This window comes from Etheostoma spectabile, chromosome 19, assembly GCF_008692095.1.
Source record: "Etheostoma spectabile isolate EspeVRDwgs_2016 chromosome 19, UIUC_Espe_1.0, whole genome shotgun sequence".
In the NCBI taxonomy this organism is placed as follows: Eukaryota; Metazoa; Chordata; class Actinopteri; order Perciformes; family Percidae; genus Etheostoma; species Etheostoma spectabile.
Genome location: NC_045751.1, coordinates 11,723,637 through 11,729,344, shown reverse-complemented (window position 1 = coordinate 11,729,344; position 5,708 = coordinate 11,723,637). Strand labels below are relative to the sequence as shown.

Below are 5,708 nucleotides of genomic sequence, written 5' to 3'. Positions count from 1 at the left end.
CCTTGAGGTACCCCTGTACTACAATATTTTATTTTAGAGAGTGTAGCATTTACCCTCACTTGTTGTGACATATTTGTTAAAAGAGAATAAAACCATTTGATAATTAAAGGATTAACTTTCATGTCTGCGAGCCTCTAAACTAGCAAATGAGGGCGGACCGTATCAAAAGCAGAACTAAAATCAGCAAACAAAACACGTGCATAAGCGTCAGAATCTTCTAAGTGCTTCCTTATTAAATGAGACACTGTAATGATGGCATCCACAGTACTACGCCCATCCCTAAATGCAAACTAGAAAGGAACGACACAAAGAGTTTCTTCTTGTCTAAGTCTTGTGTAAGTTCAGCATTTCTCTCTCAAAACACTTCATTACCTCGCATGTAAGTGCAACAGGTCTAAAATCCTTATTAGCTTTGGTACAGAGATTATTACAGACTTCTTCCAGAGATCTGGAACAGTAAGACTGTCAAATGACAGCTGAAAGATAGGGCACCACGCCTCAGATAGTTCTGTTGAACACTTTGAGCAAGAAGTCTTGAAGGAGTTCCCAGAGATGCTCAGCACTTGTTGGCCTTTTGCCTTCACTCTGCATGGCCAGTTGTTTCTCTTTACTCAGCTGATTGGTTCTTGCCATAATATGAAGTCTAACAGTTGTCCAATAGGCTGTTGGCTGTGTATCAACCTGACTTCTGCACAACACAACTGATGGTCCCAACCCCATTAATAAGGCAAGAAATTCCACTAATTAACCCTGACAAGTCCCACCTGTGAAGTGAAAAACCATTTCAGGGACTACCTCATGAAGCTCATTGAGAGAACACCAAGCACAGGGGGGCTACTTTGAAGAATCTAGAACATAAGACATGTTTTCAATCATTTCACACTTTCTTGTTAAGTACATAATTCCACATGTGTTCATTCATAGTTTTGATGCCTTCAGTGATAATCTACAATGTATATAGTCATGAAAATAAAGGAAACACATTGAAAAAGGAGGTGTGTTCAAACTTTTGGCCTGTACACATACAGTATATACACATGTGCTCCTCTTCATCATTAACACCAGAGTTACTGTAACTCCTCACAGCTTAAGAGACTTGGACTTGTCTTTCATGTCTTTTCATTGAAAATGAAATTTCCAGCATCAGTTTTAGCAAGAAAACAGTATAGAAGGCAATATAAAGACAACAATAAAAGTAATAATAACAATAAGAACCTTTGGCTATAAAAAACGTTTACCATAAATTTAAATTTGCCATAAATTATCAGTCAAAGTGTCAGTGTTCAAGTGTCCAGGTGTGTATGTGAGTCCAGGTGTGTGTGTACTGTCTTCTTTGTCCTATTTTCCTCTTCCCCCGATTGAGGTATATTATATAATCTGATGGCAAGGGGGACAAAGACAACGACAGAGAGACAGGAAATTACAGCCAATAATAAAACAGAACCAGTACATTTCAGTTTAAAGTGCACAATACAAAAAGAAAAGGTTAAAGCTGCTAAAAAAGAGAGTTCTCTGCAGACCACAACGATCCGGTCAACCAAGGCAGGACAGAACTGGGTCAAGTAACACAGATGTCTTCTTGCTTTAAGGTTTTCTATTTTAAGGTGTATACCAGTGACTAATGTTTTGATGCAAGGTTACATCTTCATCAGGACAGCTGGGTTGCACCGGCAATTTTCTTTGATGCTTAAAAATGTTAAAGCTCTATGTGTTAAAGTGAACGCTGTATATTAAGTCTGGTAGAAGCTTTAAATTAAAAAGGGTTTAAAATTGCAAATATTAGCTGTAGCCTGTGTGGAATAGAGGCGAGTAGTTCAATATTCAGATCTGTCTAACAAGTTAGACTAAAATGATGGAAGAAACACTGGTCACTGAGTCACTTACTGAGGAATTTAAAGGAAAGATGTCTTTCAATCCACTTTTTTTTTTTGTTTGTGTTCATTTTGCTGATGTTTGAGTTGTAACCTGACAGACAACGGGGAACTAGTATTTTCTGGGGCTGTGTGGTGTGTGATTATATTCTACCAGTTTGAGCTGGTTGATACAGTGATGTATTTCTGTCACAAGATGGAGCCAGTTAGGAGAGATTTCAACTGAGGAAGAAGGAGGAAGTATGAGATATGATCTGAGATTATGAGATCCAGGTTAAATCAGGGGATGGAGACTAAAATCTGCAGTTTAACGTTTCTAACGGACTTTAACAGGTTCCTTGTTATCATTCTAAACTCTGAACTTGGTCTTTTTCTCCAAACATTGCTGTTTAATTAAGCCCTCGTCTTCTGAAAACTATTATAGGTCTAAATCTATGATATATAAACTTTAAAAGCTGCAGATTAATCAGATGGATCAACAAACATTACTAACGTGTTATTTTTTTTTACCAGGGGATTATCCAATTGAGCTTCATAATCACTTTCTCAAGGTCTTTATAGAAATAATCACACAATCGACAAACCAGTTCCACCCCCAGAATCTTTTTTTTAGCATTAAACACTTCATTTCCTCCATTTTGGTGACTTTTTATGCACCTATTTCTATCTTTTTATGGATCAATATGCCTGAAATATCTTGTAAAGGGAAACATTGAAATCCCAATATAAACACATAATTTTTTTTTTTTTTTTAAAGACTCTTAGGCCTTGCTTTTGATTTATTCTCCTTGAGATGGACTTTTCTCTGTAAGAATACATGACGGATGATATGATGTATGATGATGCAACCTCCTTAAATGTACATGACAATTAATCACCTCAATGATTCATTATTTTAAGATAATTTTTTGGGCATTTTAGGCCTTTAATTGACAGGACAGTCGAAGATATGAAAGGGGAGAGAGAGGGGGAGTGACATGCAGCCGGCTGCGTCGAGGAGTAAACCTCTATACATGGGCACCCGCTGTACCCGCTCTACCAACTGAGCTATCCGGGTGCCCTTCATTATTCATTTTAATTTATTAATAAACAACTGGACTGTACAGTTACAGATGTTGGAGCAAGATTTCTGCTTATGTCCAAAACTTTAAGCACATTCAAAATATAACTCATCCCATGTGTGTTCTCTGAGGTTTGGAAGAGTCGGGATACTTTGTAAAAAATACAGTTGGTTATTACAAGAATAAAGTCACTATAGTTCATAAAATAATCTACCTTCACCATAGTCTGCTGTGCAATACGATTTATCTGATACACGGTAGATCTCAGACCTCCTGACTGACTCAGACCCTGTTTGGGTCTCTGGTCTCTGGATGAGACTAGTTAGAAAGTTTAGGGAGGAGGCTGCACACTGCTCTACATCAGGAGGAGGAAAACCCAAACTACAGTAGAAAGCCACGGAGCTTAAACGCAACACATCTCCGCAGCATGTCTACAGTCCAGCGCGTCCATGAACCGGAAGCTGCAGCTTTTTACAGTGAGAGGGGAACTAACGACGTCCTGTTTCCTATTTATCAGTCAACTCTTCAAAATACATTCAGGGCTAAATGTTTGGGGCCGAAGGAGACGGAGCTGAACCTCTGAGTAGGCTATAGCCTACATTAAAAACAAAAACAAAATAAAACCGATTTATAATCAAAAAGCATTGCTGAAATTTGAACCAACCAACCTGACTCTATGAGTGGCTGGGTTCAGATGAACGAGATGCTGGGAGAAAACATCCTCTCACAGCCACTTCACTCTTCTGTGTCCCTCGTCGTGTTTAGAGCTATTTAAGTACCTTTACCGAGGAGGCGTGGTAACGAAAGCAGTAAACCCAGGCTACTAGAAAAGGGGGGAGCACAAAGGGTAACGCCCGGTGTAAACCTGGAGTCTTTCAGCGTGCTGCTCCTATACATGTCTCTACCGCATCCTTGTCCAGTCTCACCACTGTTACTGCTGCTGGAGTCCAGCCAGAGACACAGGAGGTCAGGATGAGGGGCAACAGGGTGCTGCAGAGAGGAGACGGGGGTGAAGAGTCACCGACACATGATCTATTAACAGATCAGAAACAGAACTCTCTCCACAGGAAAGTCTCATGTTAAATAAACACACATTAAATATCAAAGCAGTAACACAAACAACATCATGTTGTCAATCAGCATCTCACCAAAACAATGCGTTAGGCTATATTTCCCAGGCTGATCTGTGAGGTCTCCTATGGAGCGGAGCTGGAGACCTGTAGTAGGCTATGTAGGCTACTGTACATGAACAGCAGGCTGCCGGTAAAAACGATCGCTAAGTTGCACTGTGCAAAGACTTCTCAGTTTCTTTTATAGGCTGCCATTCGTGAAAAGGCGGAGCTTGACCAGCGACCAATCGGCTCCCAGATTACCACGAAGAGACAAGAGAACCATCACTCTGCTTTGGGGTCGGGTAATAGTCATAGGACGAATAGGTATATATAAGAAGATAAAAGACTTTCGCTACACCACTGCTGCTGCTGGAGTCAAGCTGCTTTTCACCAGACAGAGAGTCGACATGATTGAAATTTTCTTCCTGTTTTATCCACTTTGGGGGATTTTAGTTAAAGTTGTTTTTGAGGACGTGTCTTCTGCCAGTGTCCCTCTCCCGGTCTGGACCAGGCTCCTTATCTGGTGGTTGTAGTGACCGGGCTGTTTTTAGGAGTCTTACCAGTTCAGCTGAGGCTCTGTGTGAAGGATCAACTCAAGGTAAGGACTCAAACAGCTGATGCTGTCCTGTCTCCGCTTTCTAAAGTCTTTCAGATAGTCCAAAATAAGTTTATTAATTATACTCAATAACCTATTTGATTCTGATATTATAGACATATTTTTTCTGTTATTGCAAAATTATTACATCATAAATAACAATTCTAGTTATTAATAACCTAGTAGTTATATGAAGTGTATTGTCCAGGTGAATAAATGGGAATGATGTCAACATGCTTCAGTTTGAACACGTTAGTAATGTGAGTTAATCCAGATAATAACTTATGTATTTATGACACTGAGTCATCTGTTGCTGAAAGAACTCTGAACATGTTTGTTATTGAAAACACGTCAGCCGTTGCGTCTAATATCCAGAAGAAGTTTAAACAAAATGAACACTTTGTCCTGTCATTGTCCTGTCACTGGGCTAGTCCTGGGAAATCATAAGAAGTCTGAAAATAAAATTAAAATTCATATCCTACATGAAAAAATAGTTCAATAAGGAACAAAATATAAAACAAGTCAACTGATTTGAGTCAGCTTTTTAATCTGATTAATAAATGACAAAAATGTCTCCTAAATGATTTATTTATAATTTAAACGGAGAATCAGCTGCTTCTCTGAAGAAGTGGGTTAAACTTAGACGACATCGGCCTGTAAAGTAGAGAGACGGCTCTCCAGTCTGTTAATTAAAATCAGCAACAGCTCTGATGTAGATCATTCTGAGATCTACTCTGTCATAATTAAACCCACTAGAGACTGGGTACCAGCTGATATGAGGGTCTGATTATATTTTATTAAATCGGAATATCACCACAGTGTTTCTGTCCCTTCCTGTTCAGAAGGCTGCTGAGATCTGCTGGAAGCTTAACGATTCTCTGCAGACCTGGCTCATCTCCAACGAGCTTATTGTTTCAAACCAACCCAACTACATGTTGAGTCATGGCGTGTTGATGAAGTGAAACCTGTTAAGCAGCATGCAGACAGGCAGAGAGGGGGAAACTGCTTTCGGAGAGTGGAAGGTAGCCTAAATACCTGCTACTCTCCCAAAGCGGCTTCTGGTCAAAGC

The 5,708-nt window shown here is 39.6% G+C and overlaps 1 protein-coding gene and 1 long non-coding RNA gene across 2 annotated transcripts in view; one reads left to right on the top strand and one right to left on the bottom strand.

The window, feature by feature from the left end:
* Nucleotides 1–3,908, top strand: part of LOC116707363 (uncharacterized) — a 19,660-nt gene extending 15,752 nt beyond the window's left edge. Inside the window, exon 3 of the long non-coding RNA XR_004336487.1 lies at nucleotides 3,888–3,908. This is a non-coding gene — a long non-coding RNA (uncharacterized LOC116707363). The remainder of the gene's footprint in view (nucleotides 1–3,887) is intronic.
* The window catches only part of LOC116707340 (uncharacterized), a 217,341-nt gene that overhangs the window by 135,414 nt on the left and 76,219 nt on the right, over nucleotides 1–5,708 (bottom strand). The window lies entirely within an intron of this gene.